At 37.3% G+C, this 23789-nt stretch overlaps 1 long non-coding RNA gene across 1 annotated transcript in view; it reads right to left on the reverse strand.

The window, feature by feature from the left end:
- The window catches only part of LOC134737004 (uncharacterized), a 94624-nt gene extending 77643 nt beyond the window's left edge, over positions 1 to 16981 (reverse strand). Inside the window, exons 1-2 of the long non-coding RNA XR_010121518.1 lie at positions 16905 to 16981; positions 11639 to 11760 (exon numbers count right to left, since the gene is read on the reverse strand). This is a non-coding gene — a long non-coding RNA (uncharacterized lncRNA). The remainder of the gene's footprint in view (positions 1 to 11638; positions 11761 to 16904) is intronic.
- Positions 16982 to 23789: the final 6808 nt, after the last annotated feature.

Consider the following 23789-nt stretch of genomic DNA (forward strand, 5'->3'; position numbering starts at 1 on the left):
TGTTAGCCAGTCTGGTCTCACAATCCTGGGCTCAGGCAATCCTCCTGCCTCAGCCTCCCAAAGTGCTAAGATTATAGGTGTGAGCCACTGTGTCCAGCCTAAATTTTAAAATATGCGTTCACATGCCACAAATAAATTTTATTTTCCTGATTATATGGTGAGGAACGTGAAACAATGACAGCTTCGGTAATTCACTTTTGGCCACATAGATAGTACATTAGACTTTATAACCAGGACTCTGTATCTCTAAAACCCTTGCTCTTATTTCATTATTCCTGTTGCCTACTTGACTCTTTCCTTTCAAGACAGGAGAAAAGAAGGCTGTGTTAGTTACCAGAAGTTTATGAGGTCTTCCATATTTGAGAACAGAACTGGATGGGGGTACAGAGATGAGAGAGAACACGTGGATTTCTCACAGATTGGTCATTCTTTGTGCACTATTTGAGTGGAGCATGTTTCATTTTACACAGCAGCCACTTTCTCAAAACCATTCAGATTCGGGTTGATAATTGATTCCTATCATAATACCATGAAATGGCTCAGGGATTAATGGGATAAAATCAGATTTGAAAAAACAAAATCTAAGAATAATAGCTAACATTAGTTGGGCTCTTAAAAAATGGTCCCAGAACTTTACAAGTAGTGTCAAAATAGCCTTATAAATTGGTTCTATTTTTACCTGCATATTATATACAAAGGAGAAAACAGTGCCATAGAGAGGGTACATGATATTCCAATATCATTTACCAAAGCTATGATTCAACTTAGGCTTTACAGATTATGTATACTTAAATGATATTCCATTAAATATATATATATATATATTTATAATGTTTCTCCCTCTATCACATAAATATCATTCTATTTCAGATATTTAATATTCCTCTTTTCAAAAGGCTCCTGTCCAAAAATCTGTGTGTGATTTTTCAAGCCCAGCTTTAGATAATTCAAAAGGCTTTTCCCAGCAGGCAAAATGGGGGAAGGTTGCTGTTCCTACACCAGATTTGGTGCAGAGGTCTAAGGAAAGTCGTAGGCAAGTACTCAGCCCCCTCTGTCTCATTCAGCTTTTAGGCATATTTGCATTCCTACCCCAAGTGCCTTCCTTCCTAAGTCCTTTTACTTGGAGTGTTTAGCTGAAATCTCCTTTGGCTATCTCTTCTAAAGCCTCCTTATGTGGGGAAGGGGAGAGAAAAACCTTGAAGATGTATTTTCCACTCTTTCTCAGTACCTAGTACTTTTGCAGTCCTAGCCCTTCCCCCTTGCCCCTCTCCCCTGGCCCTCAGGATCCATAAAATTGAAGACCCCTTTGTTTGGGGATCCCTTGTCAGTGGGATGAGCCCCACATGTATGCCGGTCCACCTGAATCTTGAAATGCACGGGTTCCATGGAAAGAAATGACACAGAGTGGGGTTGGCACTTTCTCCAAGTTTTTCTTGTTTATATTATCACAGTAAGTGATGAGAGATTTCACTGTTATTTTTATTTTGGGTTATTGTTCCTCTGATACCTAACAATTCACTCTTGTTCCACCTCAGCTGTTTCAGCTGAGTTCCCTGACAAGAGTGATTTGTTTGTATTTTCTAACTTTTTTTTTTTTTTTTTTTTTTTGAGACGGAATCTTGCTCTGTCACCCAGGCTGGAGTGCAGTGGCGCAATCTTGGCTCACTTCAAGCTCCGCCTCCCTAACTTTTTGAAATATATTTAAAAATTGGATGAAACAGGCTTTCCCTTCTGATTTGGATTTAGAAACCCACTAGTGATTTTTATTCTTGTTCTTATGATCAAAATAAGGCATAAAAGCTAAAAACATTTCATAGTTAAAACAAGTCAGAGAGCTGAAGTGGTTAGACCCTCCCCTGAGTGCAAACTTAGCCACTCTCCAAAGTCAGAAAGCAGAGCAGGGGAGATGACTCCAACAGAGGTCCCTGGGATTTCAGAGACCATAAGTGTTTGCAGAAACTTTCCTCCTCTAATTTCATTTATACAAATATACAATTAAGAAAATAAATGGGCAAAGATACAAAGGACAAAAACCTGTTTTCACAACACATGTCTGTCAAGGAACTTATATTAAAAAAATTAAAAAAAACCTCTTGAAAATGAGCAAGAAAGAGACAGTCCACCAAAAGAAAAAAGAAAGCAGGGAAAAGACTTGAATAATAGATATTTCATAAATGAAGACATATCTGTTGCATGTATGCACATATAAAAAGTACTCAACTGGCTGGACATGGTGGCTCACGCCTGTAATCCCAGCACTTTTGGAGGCCGAGGTGGGTGCATCATGTGGGGTCACGAATCCAAGACCAGCCTAGCCAATATGGCAAAACCCCATCTCTACTAAAAATAATTAATAATAATAATAATAAGCCGGGTATTGTGGCATGCACCTGTAATCCCAGCTACTCAGGAGGCTGAGGTAAGATAATTGCTTGAACCTGGGAGGTGGGGGCTGCAGTGAGCCGAGATCATGCCACTGGACTCCAGCCTGGGTGACAAAGCAAGACTCCATCTCAAAATATAAATAAATAAATAAATAAATAAAATAAAATAAAATAAAAATTCTTCACCTAAACAAGTCACCAGGGAAATCTAAGTTAAAACAACAAGAGTATATCGCTTTAAAATTAATACACTAGCTAAAAAGATAAAATACTGATACTGCCAAGCATTAATGTGATGTAGAATGACTGGAAGTTTCATGGTTTGGTCAGGTGAAGTGATAAAACTGAACTGTGTAACTGCTTGGCAGTTTCTTATAGAGTTAGTCATAAATCTACCTGAAGACAACATAGTAGTAAAAAGAATTCTTGATAAGACAGAAAATGGGGATATCTTCCTCAAGTTGATTATGATTTGTATTGTGGAAAAATTATTTACTCTTTTTCAATATTAATGCCCTCACTTTAATGTTTGAGAGAAGTACCTTTAAAGATTTATACAAGCTTTAAAATATGCATATAATTCTATGTAATAGAGAAACAGAATGATTATGCAGATCACAGACTGCATCCTGAAGACCACAAACAGCCGAGACAGAGTGAGAACAAAAAAGGCAAATCTAATGACAAATTCTGTATCCAAATTTGGAAACAATATTTACATAAGAGAATAGGTGGGTTTAACATCAATCTGTACTGACTATTTTAATAGGCTACTAATTAAAACATTGTAAGCTTGCTATGAACCCCCTCGCTGGCCTTTTTTGCCTTGTTTATTGTGATTTCAGGCTTTCTAGTTCACAAGCAGGTGTCTAAAATGTGAGAAAATGTGAGACTGAGACAGAAGGAGTTCTTATTTCTTCATGTTTTTTCCAAGACAGAAAGGCGAGTCCACAGTAAAAGTGTGAAGTATTTGTTGGTTTTGAGCAAGATCAGAAGAGAGGTGGAAGAAAAATTTGAGAAAAGGGGAAATGCTCCTATTTTTATTTCCTGTTGACTTTAAGATGTATGCCTTAGTACAGCACACAATAGAAGCTAAGAATCATTTCAAAGGAAACAGAAAGGCAGAATTCTTCAGAATTAAATGATCTGGAGTTCTCTGGAGACTCTTTGCTTCTAATTTTATGTAAGACTCGTGTGTTCAACATTTCACTGGATTTCAAAATTATTTTATTATATGTTACCTGTTGGATGGAAACCCTGGGGGATCAGAGCCATCTTAAACCCTGATATTCTCCACTGCAAGGCTGAGATGGCTTCATTGATTGGTTTTAATTGTTGTTGTTTTTGTTGTTTTTGAGACAGTCTCGCTCTGTTGCCCCTGCTGGATTGCAGTGGAGTGATCTCAGCTCACTACAACCTCCATCACCCGGTTTCAAGTGATTCTCCTGCCTCGGCCTCTCGAGTAGCTAGGATTACAGGCAGGCACACAATGCCCAGCTTTTTGTTTGTGTGTGTGTATTTTTAGTAGAGATGTAGTTTTGCCATGTTGACCAGGCTGGTTTCGAACTCTTGACCTCAAGTGATACACCCACTTCGGCTCACAGGCGTGAACCACCGTGCCTGGCCTGGTTTAATACTTTTTTTCTTAAGGCAGTTAAGAATAGTTACTTTATGATTTTTTAAAATAGATGTGTGTCTTGGTTTTTTTATAAATTACCCAGTACCTAAAATTGGGTAATTTATAAGGAAAAGAAAATTTTTTTGCAGAGTTATGGAGGCTGAAAAGATCAAGGGACCATATCTGGTGAGGGCCTTTCCACCGGCTGGGACTCTGCAGAGTCCAGAGATGGCACGTGGCATCACATGGTGAGGGGGGCTGAGCATGCTAACATGTTTGCTTCAGTTTTATAAATTACATTAATGTATCTTTAAGTTCATTGATTTTCTTTCTGCCATATCTAAACTTTTATAAGTCCTATCCAATTGAATTTTTATTTCAGTGATTGTATTTTTTTTCTTTTCTTTTTTTTTTTTTTTTTTTGAGACAGTGTCTCCCTCTATTGCCGAGGCTGAAGTGTGGTGGTGTGGCATGATCGTGGCTCACTGAGGCCTCCACCTCCCAGGCTCAAGCAAACCTCCCACCTCAGACTCCCAAGTAGCTGGGAATAGAGGAATGTGCCATCACACCCAGTTAATTTTTTTTTTTTTTTTCCCCAGAGAAGAGGTCTCTCTAAGTTGCCCAGGCTAGCTATTGTATTTTCATCTCTGGATATCCCTTTTATTTTTAAAAATATGTCCTATTTCCCACCTCCATACATCTGTGCTGTCTTCTAAGCTCTATGAAATGTTATGATAGCTCTTGCAGTGCCTTCATTTCTGATTCCTAAATCTCTGCTATTTCTTTTTCCCCCTGTTGATTAACTTTTGTCCTGATTAAGGATTATATTTTTCTGTTTCTTAGAATGGGTGGTAATTTTATATTAGATGCTTAATGTTATGATATCTAGAATTTATCTCCCATTAAATAAGTGTTTTGTCCTTACACTGTGTTTTGTTTTTCTTTATTCAGTTTTGCTCTTTTGAGGTCTGTTTTCATGCTTTACAAAAAAAGGTTCAGAGGCATGTTACTCTTGGGGTAGTTTGTTGCTACTATAGAAGTATGATGCATTTGATGTCTCCATGAAATGCTATAGGAATTTTTCAAATGCTCTCTATTCTGGCTGATCAGAGCAAGAATATCTCCCTACTATGAGTAAGCTCTTAGAGTTGTTTAGCCTGGCTTTGTAAAGATTCACTTTATGTTTGCAGAGCCTCATACTTACCCGTGGTAAGAGGTCAGAGAGACTTCTTCAAAGATCTGCCCCCAAAATTCTCAACCGTTTATTCTTCCTAAACTCTGGTTGCCTTCTCTTCAAGTCAGAAAGACCACCAACCCTTGTGGGTTACTCACCTTGTGCCTGTGCTGAGAAAATTGACTCCAGACGGAAAGTTTTTGGTAGGTTTTTGTCCTATTTGTAGTTGTTCACAGCATGAGGGTAATCTGACACTTATTATTCCACTATGTCCAGAAGCATAAGGCCCTCAGTCATAACATTTTTAATATCTACTCTTTAACACACACACTCACACACACATACTGTCAAAAATCTGAGAAAGTTGAAATTGCATTATTTATAAGCATTGCCACCATTTTCTCCTGGCCATTTTTATTTCAGGAATCAGTTTAAAATATTTTTAGCTTAATTTTCATTATAAAAGTGTTACTTGTTTCATTAAATTAAAAATATAATTTCTTTAGTGGTAGTTGCAATTCATGGCATGAAGCCTTTAGGCCTCTAACACATTTAAAGTATTATGGTAAAAAAAAAAAAATGTTTTCTGCCTGATGATATCTGTTTGTACTCCCCCCCACCGATTATCTCTGGCCCTTAAGTCTTTTGAGAATGCCATAGCTTTTATTGTAATCCAGCTTCACAGAAACTATAAGCAGAGATGTAGGCATTGAAAAGAAATATGGTCTTGTTTTCCCTCCTTTTCTCCCTCTCTCTCTCTTTAATATTCTTTTCTACTCTCTTGTTAATATGATTTTTCTATTCCAAAATAAAAAAGTAAAATTCATTCTTGTAAACCCTTCAGAAGTACAGGATGGATTTCATACTGGACTTTAGGTATGTACAGAGTGTGACAGCAAATTACTGCATGCTACTTATTTATCATTGTCACACATAATTAAAAAAATAATGCTCCATACTGAAAGTATCTCTGAAAAACATCTTGTGTTTTCTTGGATAAGAAACCCTCAAATATGTCAGCTAGGACTTCCTCTACAATGATTGGCTTCTGATATTTTAGAGGCAGCCTGGGAAGTAATCTTCTATTCATCTCAGACTATCAGGACTGCTTTTAACAACCATAAATAAGGGAGATGATATTTTAGTGAATAATAGTAAAAATACTAAAATCTAAAATAATTATGTTCACTTTACTTCAAAAAGGAATCTTCCTACCTTGTATAAAATGAGACCTCTCTATATTTTTTTCCTTAAAATTCTTACATTGCCAAATCACATATTCTTTTTTCCAAATGGACTTCAGGAGTTTCTGGAAGAATGAAACTGAACTGTAATTAGAGAGAAGAAAATTATCCTTCATTTAGAAATGCACATTGTTATTTGTTTTTATCTTTTAAGAATAAATTGAAAGAATTTTCTTATCCCAGGAGAAAATTGCTCTGATAATTTATTACTGCAGAACACATCTGTCATATTTATCCAAGTCTTTGTATTTCAATTGCCAAAGGCCTACTTTGGCTCCAATCATCAATTATTTGGCCTAGTGCCATAGGCCCCACATCTTCACTCTGCTTCAAATCTCCTGCCTCATTTGGCCCCAGTCATCAATTATTAGGCCTAGTACCATAGCCCCCACCTCTTCACTCTGCTTCTGATCTCCTGCCTCAGCCCAATATCTCCTACCACATTGCTGGCTACCTCCTTTCTTAATCACTGATCTAAATCCTGAAATTTATCGATTGGGAGGCCTGCTTAGTTACTCAGCATTTATAGGATGAAGTCCAAATATGGCCGTTTTACAATCTGGCCCATCTGCCCTCCAGCTTTTAATCAATCCCATATATCCTATGCCCTATTCACAACTTAGTATTAGTGAATGACCTTCCTTACTTCCATGCTTCAGCCCTTAATTCAATTCTCTCTTTAGAGTATCTAAAGCAGAGTAAATTAAATTTGTAGAAGACACCCAAATGCAAAGCAAGCCAGTAAAATTGTTCTTTCCTCTATAAGTAGTGCTCTTTCTCAATCACTAACTTCAATTTTCCAGGATGTATTACTGTGACATCTTGATTGGCTGAGGCAAATTATCTACAAATTTTAGATTTACAGCCTGCATTTCTTTTCGTATTAGTGAACCAATGCTTATACATTTAAAATGCAGTGTGTTTTGCATTCATTTTCATTTTATTTACTTTTTTATTTGTATTTTTTTACAAAAGCCTTATAAATGCTGTGTGTCTACTTTCATCAACAACACTGTATGTTTTCACATTTTCTCTTGAAAGCAGAAGCATAATGCAATCTCTGCCATCATTAACTTACTATTATGGCTAACATGTCTTGTGCACGTGAGAATCATTAAAATGTTAACATTATGAGGTGAATTTTTTATTGTATTTTATAAATGAGAAAACCAAAGCATAGGAACTCCAGGTTTGCCTAACAACACTGGTAAGTAATGAATTCAGGATCTGAAGCTATGCTACGCTGCCCCAGTATGTTGAGTTTACATGCTCATTGTCTAAGTTAGGAGGCAGGGCAATAGCTGTTACGTTCTTTCATGTAAAATGTCTGAACTTAATCTTTCATATATAAATCATTGTGTATGTTTATATTATAATATACAGATGTACATATATACTCTAAGTTGGTATAACTTCCATTAACTAGGAATTATTTTAATTCACTCTGTAACTAATTGCCTATTTTCATTCAGTTGTGAGTAAGGATAGTTTCTGTCAAATATTCAACATCTAATTTAGTGCATTCTACCTTATAGGTCTTCCATATATGTTTACTAACATATAAAAATGAAGAAACAAAAGTGTATAAAGCTATAAAGTGTCCTTATGCTAATATTCAGAAAGATTGAGACAAATTTTGTTTTTCAAGAATGTGTACATTCTAAAGTGTGTGTGTGTGAATTGAATGTGGTGTGTGAATTGAATGTGCTGTGTGTATAGGGGAATGCAGTCTCTAAAGTTATTGAAGACATATTCCTGCCCCCCCCAGAAGTTTGCTGTTCTGAATGAACTCATTGTCTGTATGTCTACATATATATCTAATTACATCATCTATAATGTGTCTATATAACATACTTGATAAATTTTCAGAAGTTTCAGTTAAACTAAGTATCACATGGAACAGGAGTATAGTTTAAAATAGTTGCTATTATTACCTAGCTATGAACCCCTGGCATTTATTAAGTGTTTCCTATATGTTAAGACCTCTATATCCATTATGTCATTTGGTTAGTCCTATAAACAAATGAGGCTATATATATGCATTTTAGAGACAAATTCTGTTGTTTACAAGGAATCTAGCATATAGTAATTTGTTATAGCAGTCCATACCATCTGAGATGACACTCTTCTTTCCAAACTTCTCATGCCATTGAAAATCATGCTTAAGCTTGCTATGCCCATTAGACACTGTAAATTTTGAGACTCCCCAGATCCCTTCGATGTAAGTGGAATGGTGTTCCTATGCTCCATAAACTTTCATTTATTTCATAGGCCCCCTTCCTACTGCTGAGGTCCCATCAATGGATCATTAAAAAAACATAAATTTTTTACAGCATTAATAAAACAAGCAGACTTGTGACCTTCTTGCCATTACTTGAACCCTATTGAAAATCAAATTTTCCCAGTTTATTCACACAACTAACATTTTATTGATACCAAATAGAGAATATACTCTGATTTTTGGCTGAAAAATCTGTGAGGAAGTACTTAATGCTAATATACTACTTTCCTACATTTATATTTAAGTCCACAGTTTCCTTATTAAATTGATGTTTGGATAACTTATCCATTGTTGAAAGTGGGGTATTGAAGTCCCCTAATATTTTTATTTTGCTATTTCTCCTTTCAGTTCTATTTGATATTTGCATAATATATTTAGGTGCTCAAATGTTGGATGCATATCTATTTATAATTGTTACATCTTCTTGATGAATTGACCCCTTTATAACTATATAATAACTTTGTTTCTTGTTATAGTATTTACTTAAGTTGATTTTGTCTGACATAAATGTAGCTACTCTGTGTTTGTTTTGGTTTTCATTTTCATGAGGTTTCTTTTTTCTTCCCTTCACTTTCAGCCTGTGTGTATCCTTACGCTAAAAAGAGTCTCTTTTAAGGACATATTGTTGGTTCTTTGTTTTTAATTCATTCGGATACTCTATGTACTTTAATTGGATAATTTAATTCATATAATTTAATGTAATTGTCCTATGAAAGGACTTACTATTGCCACTTTGTTAATTGTTTTCCCACTGTTCTGTAGCTCCTTTCTGTCTTGTTGTCTTCCTTTGTGATTTAATAATTTTTTGTAATGGTGTGCTTTGATTTTATTACATTTATCTTTTGTGTATCTACTAGAGGTTTTTCTTTATGATTACTGTCAGACTCACAAACATAATCTTATATCAGTCTAATTACAGCTGATAATGACTGAACTTCAACTGCATACAGAAACCCGACACATTTACTTCTCTCCTCCCCCTCACATTTTCCATTATTGATGTCCCAATAGCAACATTTTATATTGTATGTCCATTAACACTTTTGTAGTTATGATTGCTTTTTATCACATTTATATTTTAAATTTTATATTAGAGTTGAAAGTAATTTTTACATCCTTATTTTAGTGTTAGAGTATTCTGAATATGACAATATATTTACTTGTACCATTGAGCTTTATATTTTGAACTATTTTCATGTTACTAATTAGAGTATTTTCATTTCAATTTGAAGAACTACCTTTAGCATTTCTTGTGAGGGAAGTCTAGGTTATTTCCCTCAGATATATACTTTGAGAAAGTATATGTCTCCCCTTCATTCATTCTTAAAGGATGGCTTTGCCAGGTATAGTATTCTTGGCCAGAAGTTATTTATTTATTTTTTTAAGCACAATGAATATATGATTCTACTGGCCTTCATAGTTTTTGTAAATAGAGCCTTATTGGGGGTGAGGTTTCTTTGTATGTAAGTTGCTTTTCTCTTGTTCCTTTCAAAATTCTTCCTCTGTCTTTGACACTTGAAAATTTGATTTAAATGTGTCGTGGTGTAATCTTCTTTGGGTTGAACTTAGTTGAGAACTTTAGAACTTCATGAAGCTTGATGTTCACATCCCTCTCAAGATTTGGGAGGAATAGTTCAGATATTATTTTTTTAAATTAAGCTTTCCATTTCTTTTGCTCTCTTCTTCTAGGATTCCCATGATTGGTATATTGTTTTGGTTGATGGTGTTTTATAAATTTCATAGGCATTATTCACTCTTTTTTTATTTCATTTTTTCTCCTTTGACTGACTAATTTTAAAGGATCTGTCTTTGAGTTCACAGTTTCTTCTGTTTGATCAAGTGCACTGCTGAAGATCTCTGTTGCATTTTTTCATTCCATTCACTGCATTCTGTTTTTCATTTCATTCATTGCATTCGGTTCCAGAACTTCTGTTTGGTTATTTTTATGACCTCTATCTCTTTCTTGGATTGTATTGTTTCTTGTACTGTGGTAAGCTTCCTTAAAACAATTATTTTGAATTCTCTGTTAGGTAATTCATATATTCCAATTTCACTGAGATCTGTTACTGAAAAAATATTGTGTTCTTTTTGTGATGTCATTTGTGTTCTCTGAAGTCTTGCATCACTGTCTCGACAACTGAAGAAGTTACCTCCTCCTCCAGTCTTTACTGAATACCTTCAGAAGATAAAGACCTTCACCTCATATCATTAATTCCATCTGACAAAACTGTGAGTCAGTCTGGCTAAGGATTCTAGGGGCACCTCAGACATTTTATGTCAATGTAACCCCTGCATTCTGTTTGCTCCTTGTTGGCAGTACTAAGTCTTAAGACCATATCTTTGCTCTTGATCCCAAAAAGCCAAGTCGGATTTTAAGAGCACTGAGTTTATTTTCCCTAGGGTAGTGCCTTGACGTTGTCAAGGTTAAGCACCTTCTCCCAATCCAACATTGTTGAGCTCCCTGTCCTTATGACCTCATGTACAATCTGCAAAGATTTACAGTGCCATTAGTGGAGGCACAAGTGGAGCACAGGCCACAGGGAAGGGAAGAATGTGCATCATGTTGGGAGCATGCATGGGCTAAGTAATGGGCATCTACAAGTTATGCATCCTACTCGTCTCAGGCATGGACCTCTTGGTGGAGTCTGACAAGCAGTTAGTAGAAACTGTAGAATTTTGTTGAGTTCCATACCCCTGTTGCTGTGAGCTCCTGTCCTGTTTTCCTGCTCCTACCTGCCTGTACACTATTCAGCCACACAGATCTCCTCAGTGTTCTGCATGGAGTGGGAAAGTAGTGGGATTCTTGGGCAGTGTCCTAACTGCTGGGGAGACAAGTGCCCACTACACTCTCACTCTCTGCCATGGGAAAAATCAAGTGCCCAGGGGGATTTCTCCACCTTGAGGTAGTGATAATGTGAGTAAAGTGAAAGTTATTACCTTCTTAAACGTGTGTATTCTCAGATGTTTTGCTCCAGTGGTATGCTGGGACCTTACCACTGGACTCCTGGCCTCCCAAAAAGTACTCTCATCTATGGGTGGTTGTCAAATCAGTGTTTTTTCTGTGAAAGAGCAAGGAAATGAGGGTTAAAAACTCATATTCTATCATCTTACTGATGTCATCTCTACTACTTGACTTATTCACTGAAATATTTTATGTGTATCTTAAGCCAAACATGCCAAAACCAAATTTGTGAGTTTCTGAACTCCAAATGCAAAAACTAAATAGCAATAAAAAAAAAAAATGTACATCTCCTTCAATTGTCTACTCATGATTCAATTCAAAAATGAAACCTGATTATTTTTCTGTTTCTCAAGCCAAAAATCTTGGGTTGTTTCCTGATTATTTTTTTCCCTTACACACCACATCCAAACCATAATAAAATATAATTACTGTGGTTTTAAATACTTTCTAGAACATAACGAGCATTCCCTCATGTCCACTACTGCCACTTTCATCTCAGCAACCATCACCTCTACCCCAGACAATTTTAATAGTTTTCCTAAGATCCTCCCTGTTTTCATCCTTGCTCCTTTAGAGATAATTTTTTTTAGGCAGCAGTTAGAGAGATCCTTCGTAATAAGAAGCAGATTATGTTACACTTCTGAGAAAATTCTCTTCATTTCCTATAGGATAAAATATAAAGTCTCATAGATCTCACTTGCTATTATTATTGTGGCACTCCTTTTTCTCGAAAACTTTCTCCTTCCAGCTCTAGCTACAGGTTTATAATCTAATGTTTGTAAACTCATGGCTCACAAGTTGTATCCAGAAGCAGATGTACTGTTTATAAACATCACAATGGTGATAATCAACAACTGACCTTATAAAATGAGGAAATAAGGCTGTTGTGACTGCTAGAAAATTAAAATTTTAGGGCAAGGGTGACAGTTGGCCTGTAGAGTCAGGACGGTGGGCCTGTGAAAAATCTGAGAGTCAATTAGAAGACAGCCTGGAGCAAGGGTGGTGGGATGAGGAGCACTAAGGTCAGAAAAAATAGGCAAGAGCAAAATTGCAGAGGCAGAAGGACATGACAAACTGGTGCTAGGAGTGAAAAAAGAAAAATTAGTAGGGAATTGGGGACTGAATTTAAGAGGCAGTTATGTCTTTCATAAGCTTGAGGCAGTAGCTTATAGTCTAATTGAGGGGACGAGTGGGCTAACAGGACACTGAAGGAAAAGGTCTCAAGTATCCTTGGAGCTCTTTTGTTGTGGAATGAAATCTTAGGACATTGAGTTCCGTGAAACTGTGGCTGGAGATTGAGATTTTGGATATGTCTACCTAGATAACAAACATCTGTGAGTAGATAAGCTAACAGAACGAAGTAAGTTAGCTTACGGAAAAAGTAAAAGAAAGCCCTGGAAATACACAGAATTTCAGAGCAAAGGAGTAGTATAAAAGTTAGGGAGTCTTGATGCAAAATGCCTCTATTTGAATGCTGGTTCTGGCACTGGCTAGGGAGGTGTCTATGTTCAATGACCTACCCTTTCTATCATATATCCATTTGTGAAATGATGACTGTAATAATATCAACTTCCAGGGCTGTTGTGAGACCACACAAACTTGTACAAAGCTTGGGGCAAGGCTCATTTACAGAAAGTGGTCAATAGATAATGCCAGGGGGAATTAGGAGAGTGAAATATTTGTTAGTGAGTCAGTTGGAAGTACAAAGGTCAACAATATCAGTGAAGCTCACGTAGGAAAACAATGCAAAGAAAATGAGGTCAGGATAACAAAAAGATATCACTTGATAACTTGAACACTTGATCTGCAGTATCCCAACAGATTCTCACAGTACTATTGAGCAGTTGATATACACATCTCAGTTAATTCTCACAGCAATTCTGTGTGAGATGAAAGTTACCATCCTTACCTAAATGAGGAGACAGAGGCTCATAATTGTTAAATGTGGAGATGAAATTTCAGTTCAGGTCTATATAAATCTAGAGTCCATGCTCTTAATCTCCATCCCACATTTCCTGGAGGGGAAGAGGATGCTCAAAGAGGTTCAAGAGGAGGATGGAGACTGTGGAAGTATCATTCAGGCTGAGTGACAACAAGTTTCTATTAAGTTCAGGACTACAAAGCAGGTTCCTAAGAATTTGATTAAGAGTAAACAGAGGCTGGGCATGGTGACTCATGCCCTTAATCCTAGCATTTTGGGAGGCCGATTTGGGTGGATCATGAGGTCAGGAGTTTGAGACCAGCCTGACCAACGTGGTGAAACCCCATCTCTACTAAAAAAAATACCAAAAGTAACTGTGTGTGGTGGCACATGCCTGTAATCCCAGCTACTCAGGAGGCTGAGGCAGGAGTATCGCTTGAACCCAGAAGGCGGAGGTTGCAGTGAGCCGAGATCGGGCCACTGCCCTTCAACCTGGGTAACAGAGCAAGACTCTGTCTCAAAGTAAATGGTGAGGAAATAGAAGGAATTTATGTAGGCAATTCATCTGGGATTTATGTAGGCAATTCATCTAGGAATAAAAGGCAAAATAAATAAATAATAACTGGGGACACTGAAATGTCAAGTACAGCTTACTTAGAGGAGGCAGGTAAGAACATGTTTTTAAACTAACAGTAGGAAAAAATGAGAAAGAGCTCTTGGAAATGGAGGTTTGAGCAAAGGGAAAAATTGTTAAATAGCAGCTATAAAAGTAAGAGGAGAGAAAACTGGCCAGGGAAACTTGAGTGAAGGAGGGTAGGTTTTGGGGGAGAAAGGCAGCACTGAGGCTTTGTTGGATTTTGAGGCTATTACTCCATAAGACAGAAGAATAAAAGATTGTTTCTGTCTACAGCAGACAGATAATTTTTGCAAGTCAACGAATGGAGGGAAATTGGGTTATCACTGAGTATTTGCAAAAGGAGACCACAAGACAAGAGAAAGAGAGTGGTAGAATCATGGTCCATGGTGTCTAATCTGCATTTCAAAGAAAAGTACAGATGAGTTTCCAGAAATGATGTGACAGCCGTGACACATCCCTGTACTCGGTGCAGTGTAGCCACAGAGAATTTACACTATGCCCACCAGATATATGTTTTTTGTTTCCTATTGGCACTGTAAAAAATTATTACAAACTTAATGACTTAAAACAACAGTCTTACAAGGAAGTCATAAATTCAAAATCAGTATCAGTGAGCTAAATCAAAGTGTGGTCAGGGCTGGTCCTTTCTAGTGACACCAATGAAAAATCTATTCCTTGCTTCTTCTAGCTTGTAAAAGGGTACTGGCATTTCTTGGCTCCTGAATCACTCCAGTCTCTGCTTGTGTCATCTTCTCTTTTTTCTCTCTCCTCTGATTCTCCTGCCTCCCGTTTTTAAGGACATTTGTGATTACATTGGGTCCATCCAGGTAATCTAGCATAATCTCCCACCTAAATATCTTTAACCTAATCACATATGCCAAGTTCCATTTACCATGTGTATTAGTCTGTTCTCCAGCTGCAAATGAAGACATACCTAAGGCTAGGTAATTTATAAATGAAAGAGATTTAATTGACTCACAGTTCCACATGGCTGGGGAGGCCTCACAATTATGGCAGAAGGCAAAGGAGGAGGAAAGTCACATCTTACATGGTGGCAGACAAGAGGACATGTGCAGGGAAATTTCCTTTTATAGAACAACCAGAGCTCATGAGACTTACTCACTATCATGAGAACAGCAAGGGAAAAACCCATCCCTACAATTCAACTACCTCTCACTGGGTCCCTCCCATGACACCTGGGGATTATTACAATTCAAGGTGAGGTTTAGGTGGGGACACAAAGACAAATTGTATCACCATGTCAAGCAAGTTATTCTATAATTTCAGAGATCGGGGCATGGATGCCTTTGTGGGTGGCTATAATTTAGCCTATTCTGGTACATCTTTCCAAATTCTTGTGATGGCACAATTCTGGTTGTTTGTAGAGCATTAGAGAGGCTAATGCTGAGAGCTGCTGAGGGAAGTTAAAACCAGCCAAGTCTCATAACTGGTCTTTGGACTCTAAGAGCACCACAAAGATCTTGGATGAATTCTAGTTTACATCACAGTGTTTTATGAAAGAAGGATTTATTTTTGATTACATATGAGACGGCTCGCGTGTAGGCATGGGACGAGGAAGCACCAGGTGATTTGACAAGTGAAGAGGGGTCAGGGAGATTTGAGAAACTGCAGACATAAAGTTCTTCTTTGGACCCACTAGCTGGTTATACCTGAAGAAATAGAATTCTCATGCATGTATCAACTTCAATTAATCTCCCACATTCCCTAATGAAATCCACTATTTCCTGAATTTCATATACTTTTAACGTACCTGCACAGAAAGTACCTCATTTAATATTCACAACCACTCTAGTAAAGCAAGATTCTTTTTCATTGATGTTTTAAAAATAAAGAAACAAGGAAGATTCAAGATTCCACATGATTTTTCCGAGGTTACACGGCTAGCATGTGGTAAAATCCAATCATAATAATATATGTGCTTATATCTCCTGATTCTATCTCTGATTAAATCCCTTGGTCCTCTATTATCAATGCCTTATGTACACCCACAAGTTCCTTCCTTTTGCTTACTTGGGAAATACCAATTATTGTCAAAATAAACTCTCAGCTTATTCCTACCTTATTAGCATATCTGGACTTGATTAAGAAAAAATTCATCAAATTGAGGAAGGATCTCATCAAATTCAGGACATTTGAACTCAAATATGCCATTGGTGCTGTCCAGAAATCTTGCTTTTCTAATATCACACATTCTTTTTTTTCCAGCCTACTGGGTGACTGTTTCATGACTCTGACCTCAAATCTTAAAAACTCCTTCTCTTCCAGATTCTTAGGTTCCAATAAGAAGTGAGACAGACCTTTCTCAACCAATGATATTCTTATCTTCACAACATCCTTGTGACTCATTTCTATTTGGCCATGTGAGAATAATTGGCAAAGTAATATGTTTTGGAGTCAAATAGGCTTATTCTACAGTCTTGAATCCCCCGCTTACTAGCCATGTGATCTTGGGAAGGTTTTTAGCTTCATTGACACTTAGCCTTCTCAGTTGTATAACCAACTGGGCTGTGAACTGGGCTGTGAATTGTCCAGTATTTGTTAGGAGTATATCTAAATAAATTGTTCTCAATTTTGATAGTAGGCGTCTCCGGGGCAGGACATATGAAATTGCTGAGACACGACTTAGGGGAGCAGAAGAAAGAAAAAAAATTATCTGAATTACCTTCCGTGTGTTAGATGAAGACTGGAAATGGGTGCAAGCTGCGATGACCCGCACTGGCACTCACATACAAATGCATGCTGTTGAAAAAGAAGATCACTGGATTAGGAGAGGGCCTGTCAAACTTTGGCCTGCGGTACAAATAGGCCTGCCATCTGTTTTTGAAAAGAAAGTTTTCTTAGAATACAGCCACATCCATTTACTCCCATTAATGTCTTGAGCTGATTTCTCATCACAATGGCAGAGTTGAACAGCTGTGACAGAGACTGGATGGCCTGTCAAGCATAAGATACCTACTACCTGGCCCTTTATGAAAAACAAAATTTGCCACACCATGGACTAGGAGGTAGATAGATGCAAGTTCTTGTCTCTGCTTTGCAAGTTATTAGCTCTTACCTTGGACAAGGAAAATCCTCTTTTTGCATATTTCTTTCCTTTAAAATAATGGGTTCAGTCTTTTCAGACTATGATAGGCAACATGGTAGGCAGAATTCTAAAATGGTCTCTATGATCACCAACCACTAGTGCTATGCCCTGCTATTATTTCCTCCCCTTGGGTGTGGGTGAAGCCTATGCTTTGTATCTAATAACTTGAACATGGCAAAGATAATGAAATGTCACTTTCTTGATTAGCATTATATGCCAAAGGCAATTGGATGTCACTTTCATGATGACAAGACACTGCATAAGATCCCATCTTAGCAGACAGAAAAGAAGGATTCTCTGATTAGCTTTAAAGAAATGAACAGCCATGATATAAACTACCAATGGACAGGGCCATGTGGCAGGAAACTGGAGGCTGAGGAACTGAGGACCTCAGTCATACAACCACAAGAAAATGAATTCTGCCAACGATCTGAATGAGCTTGGAGCAGATTTTTCCTTTCTCATTTCTAGTTTTATAGCGTGGCTGACACCTTGAGTATAGCATGTTGAGATAGTTATAGAACATCTAGCTAAGTTACCCATATTTCTGACCCACAGAGGCTGTGAGATAATAAATGTGTATTGCTTTAAGCCACGAGTTTTGTAGTAATTTTCTATGCAGCAATAGAATGCTAACCCAGACACCATTTCACAAAATATGTTTGGGTTTGGACACTATTGCTTTTCTGTCTCTCATAATGTCCTAAAGGCCATGAAAATGAACAGTTTTCTGCTGTGGGGAATGTCACTGAGGTGGGCACATTGCATGCCTTTTGTCACATGTACAATTTTGACACTGTGCTATCTGGACAATCAGAGTAACTGGACTGTCATTAAAAGAAGAGTTAAAAGAGATGCCACACTACAAAGCTCTCTACAGACATCCTAAGACAGATACAAAATCCTATAGTGTTTGTCATACACACTTTAAAATAGAAGGCATAGGGATGTTTACAGTAACTCAGTATCTCTGGTAACATGCATAGAGAAAGCAAGCTGCAGAGAAAGTAAGATATAAATAAATGGGAGTTTTTATAACAAATGTTTTGCTTCTCATATGATGCAGTTGTGAACTCTGAAACAAATGTGGCAAAATACTAACATGGGCTAAATTGCTTCAACTGTCATATTATTTTTCTTGATTCTCTGAAATAGTCCATTGATTTAAAGAAAACAATGAAAATTATAGTGAAGTAAAAGGCAATTTCCCACATGGCTTAACATTGACTTTATATAAATTTCATTTAAGAATCATGCCAAGGTCCCACGGAGATTAAGATGTTGTGGTGCATGGCATATGGTAGGAAATCTAGTAATCAGCTCTATCCCTGACTGTTAGAGAAAGAAAAGTGAGGGCTCAATCTCAGGGCACTTTGCCAGAGCCTGTGTTTCAGATACCAGCTACTCCACTTGTATCAGGAGCATATTAGAAGATGGTAATAACTCATGCACTTCATGCTCCCTGACCTGTTAATATGGAAAAAGTAATTATCAGCATCTCCAGAACTTTTAGTAATAGTTATGTTACTAAAATTCACAGATATTAACATGCTACTTGGATTCTGAGATGACCTGAACAGAGATTTTATTGATAATGCCTGTCTCCTTGAATACACAGGTTTGTAGAAACTATGAAACACACAGGCTGCTAATGTGTCCTCTCTGTGAATATACCAGTGGTGCTGCTTCTCATGATTATCTGTCTCCTTCTGTTAAGGAAAAATGACTATAAAAGGCCACAAATGTTCAGCAAAACTACTTGTGTCCCTCAGGGTGAGGAGATCTCTGTGTCACTCAGGGAGATTCTCTGCAAAGTCAGTCTACCCTGGGATTATCTAACCCCTATCTACAACATCTGGCATCAGAGATGTGTTAAGTGGCTACATTGTCTTGTGCACAATTTACGTGCCTTCTCAATGTTCCCAGAGAGGACATGGGATAGGGAGGAGCTGGTGAGCTGGGCTTGTGAACAAAGAGAATAGGATCTGTCCTATATTGAACTTATCTGGATAATGGATGAAATTTTTAACTAGATGCCTGATTATTAATACTGATTTGACTGTGTAATTTTGCATGCGATTCAGTTGCCTCCATACTAATAAAGAGTATATAACAACTCATATGGTTATTGAGTGGCTTAAATGAGATAATTCATATAAAATGCTCAGAATAGTGCCACAAAAAGGGTATATCAAGTGTTAGCTGTAATATTTACTGTTCACTTGTGCCTGTGATCTTAAGCAAGATCACTTTTCTGAACCTCTGCCTTTCCCGTGTCAAAAATCTGCAAAGTTTAAATATACTCCAGACTTCCCTGGGATTGGAGGAGGAGGTTATTTTACTACTCAAATTGTTCATTAGAATGATTTAGGGAGCTTTTCAAAACATAATAGAAAAACTATTATTTAAAAGCATTACATTTGTAATAATTCTCAAATGACATAGTTGTAAAAACAACTGCTAGAGATAATAAAAAAAATAAAGTTAAGCAATTCCCTGGTCAGTTAAAAGTTGCAGTGTTCTTCATTTGTGATAAATACTGCCTACAAATGAGTCTCAAAAATGAACCAGAAAAGTGAGCCCACTTACTCATAAACTCAGTGATGACATGTTTTATATTTCAGGTAAATATCAGATTGAGTCCCTTTATGATAAGAAACAAGAAAGTTGTATCAAGGTTGAAGTGGCAGCTGTTTATAAAATCCCTGGGGTAGAGGAAGTGATCCAAATGTACTGGTTTAGCTTAACATTCTTCTAACAGGGTATCAGACTGAGCATTTGCTTGGAATTCTGTGTGTCTTTGGCAGGAGACACCGCTAGGGCATTAGTCACACAGAACAGATGAGACTGCTTTCATTCATTGGTCAAGTTGCCTCAGGGCTCCATTTTGAAGTATATTTCATAGTGGTCATATTTTATAATCTCTAGGAACCAGAATGATGTCTGGAACCATAAAACTAGACAAGATCAATTTTAGACACTCTCATTTAGCAGATGTGAAAGATATCCTAGTTCAGTATTTTCATTAAGGAATATGGAGTACTTGACCTATTTCAGGAATGGGGCAAAAACCACTGGCAGCCTGGAGCAGGGGTCCCTAACCCCCGTGCCACAGACATGTACCAGTCCATGGCGTGTGAGAAACCAGGCTGCATAGCAGGAGGTGAGCAGTACAGTGGACGATCAAGTGAAGCTGAGCTCCACCTCCTGTCAGATCAGCAACAGTATTAGATTCTCACAGGAGCACGAATCCTACTGCGAACTGTGCATGTGAGGGATCTAGGTTGCATACTCCTTATGAGAATCTAATGATCAAGGTAACGTGCTTGAATCATCTCAAAACCATCACTGTCTCCCCAACCTTGTCTGTGGATAACTTGTCTTCCTTGAAACTGGTGCCAAAAGGTGGGGGACTACTGGTGGCCTAGGGGACCTGTTTCTGGAAGGTCTTGGTAAGTCCAGCTTCCTGGAGTTGGTTGTAAAGACACTAGTTTCTGAAATGGTACCAGTTTCTGTTTGTCTTGTCTTAGTACCCAACAGAGGTTTGTCACTCACATTAATCTCCTGTTAGCCCTCTTTCTGTAGCATGACCAGGTAGAGAGGGTGCAGATATCTCTTATTAAGAAGAGACTACTGGGGTTTACAGGCTCCCTCTGCTTTACAGAAACAAAACCACATCCTTTCAGATTATCTTCAGTTATTTAAACCAAGTATTAAAAATAAAATTGAAGATATTACCTTTTATATGCAGTTTAAGATGTTTGAATACATTTACTTAATTTCATGAAAAATAGAGATAAATATTATTTTAAGTCCCTTAAATTGAAGGCTAAAGTGACAACACAGTTGCAACAAGCACATCCAATACCCAGATACTGGTTTCTAAATGCTATTTTTTCAACAAAAAGAGCCACATGAGTTTGAGAAAAGGCCAATTCAGAGTAGGGGGAATATACAAGCTGTGCATGGGCCCTCTTGTAATGTCAAAAGGTAAGGAAGTGCTTACAAAATTATGGGTCATGTTTTATAAGAAACTATTCTTAATGACTTGCTTTTAAAATTTGGTAGAAAGAAAAATGTTTAACTTTACAGTAGGAAAACATGACAAGCAGTAGCTCACCCAGGTGATCAAGATTAACATCGCTAATGACAAGTCATGTTGATAGCACAAACCTTTGATATGATATGATGAGACTGGCTATTCATCTCTGTGGTCTTCCTCCTAGAACCATCTAACCCTGACCTAATCATGAAGAAGTACATCAGACAAATTGCAATTGCATATAGTAGATATAAAATGTTTCCATCAAGGCAAAAAACTCCTTAATGTGTTGTTGAAGTCAAATTCCCATTCTTAGCTCCAGACAGTAACTTGTCTGCCATAACTATAGAATGATCATAATTTCCATAGAAAATTATATAAATGGAATCTATAAAATATATGACATATATATGTGTATATATAGGGTCTCTCTATATATATAGCTCAGCAAAATGTTTTTGACATTCATCTGCACAATTGTATATATCAGTAGTACATAAATTTTTATTGCTGAGTAGTATTCTACTGTAAAAATATACCACAATTTGTATACTACAACTACAATTGATTTGACCATTCATTATTTCATAGACATCTGCACTGTTTCTACTTTTTCACTATTGCAAATCAATATGCAATGGGAAGTTATGAATGGCTGTTTATATTTTTATGTTAGTTTACATGAACAATTGCTTACAAGTAGAATTTCTGGGATACACGCTTAGTGCCTGAAAACATTTAGGAGAAATTGACAAAATTGTTTTCACAAATGGTTGTACTATTTTTTTTTATTATACTTTAAGTTCTAGGGTACATGTGCACAATGTGCAGGTTTGTTACATATGTATACATCTGCCATGTTGGTGTGCTGCACCTATTAACTCGTCATTTACGTTAGGTATATCTGCTAATGCTATCCCTCCCCGCCTCCCTCCACCCCATGACAGGCCCCGGTGTGTGATGTTCCCCTTCCCATGTGCAGGTGTTCTTATTGTTCAATTCCCACCTATGAGTGAGAACATGTGGTGTTTGTTTTTTTGTCCTTGCAATCGTTTGCTGAGAATGACGGTTTCCAGCTTCATCTGTGTCCCTACAAAGGACATGAACTCATCTTTTTTATGGCTGCATGGTATTTCATGGTGTATATGTGCCACATTTTCTTAATCCAGTCTATCATTGCTGGACATTTGGGTTGGTTCCAAGTCTTTGCTGTTGTGAATAGTGCCACAGTAAACATACGTGTGCATGTGTCTTTATAGCACCAGGATTTATAATCCTTTGGGTATATACCCAGTAATGGGATGGCTGGGTCAAATGGTATTTCCAGTTCTAGATCCTTGAGGAATTGCCACACTGTCTTCCACAATGGATGAACTAGTTTACAGTCCAACCAACAGCCTAAAAGTGTTCCTATTTCTCCACATCCTCTCCAGCACCTGTTACCTGACTTTTGAATGATGGCCATTCTAACTGGTGTGAGATGGTATCTCATTGTGGTTTTGATTTGCATTTCTCTGATGGCCAGTGATGATGAACATTTTTCATATGTCTGTTGGCTGCATAAATGTCTTCTTTTGAGAAGTGTCTGTTCATATCCTTTGCCCACTTTTTGATGGGGTTGTTTTTTTTCTTGTAAATCTCTTTAAGTTTTTTGTACATTCTGGATTATTAGCCCTTTATCAGATGAGTAGATTGCAAAACTTTTATCCCATTCTGTAGGTTGCCTGTTCACTCTGATGGTAGTTTCTTTTGCTGTGCAGAAACTCTTTAGTTTAATTAGATCCCATTTGTCAATTTTGGCTTTTGTTGCCATTGCTTTTGGTGTTTTAGACATGAAGTCTTCACGATGCCTATGTCCTGAATGGTATTGCCTGCGTTTTCTCCTAGGGTGTTTATGGTTTTAGGTCTAACATGTAAGTCTTTAATCCATCTTGAATTAATTTTTGTATAAGGTGTAAGGAAGGGATCCAGTTTCAGCTTTCTACATATAGCTAGCCAGTTTTCCCAGCACCATTTATTAAATAGGGAATCCTTTACCCATTTCTGGCTTTTGTCAGGTTTGTCAAAGATCAGATGGTTGTAGATGTGTGGTATTATTTCTGAGGGCTCTGTTCTGTTCCACCGGTCTATATCTCTGTTTTGGTACCAGTACCATGCTGTTTTGGTTACTGTAGACGTTAGTATAGTTTGAAGTCAGGTAGCATGATGCCTCCAGCTTTGTTCTCTTGGCTTAGGATTGTCTTGGCAATGTGGGCTCTTTTTTGATTCCATATGAACTTTAAAGTAGTTTTTTCCAATTCTGTGAAGAAAGTCATTGGTAGCTTGATGGGGATGGCATTGAATCTGTAAATTACCTTGGGCAGTATGGCCATTTTCATGGTATTGATTTTTCCTGTCCATGAGCATGAAATGTTCTTCCA

This window comes from Symphalangus syndactylus, chromosome 6, assembly GCF_028878055.3.
Source record: "Symphalangus syndactylus isolate Jambi chromosome 6, NHGRI_mSymSyn1-v2.1_pri, whole genome shotgun sequence".
NCBI classification, from domain to species: Eukaryota; Metazoa; Chordata; class Mammalia; order Primates; family Hylobatidae; genus Symphalangus; species Symphalangus syndactylus.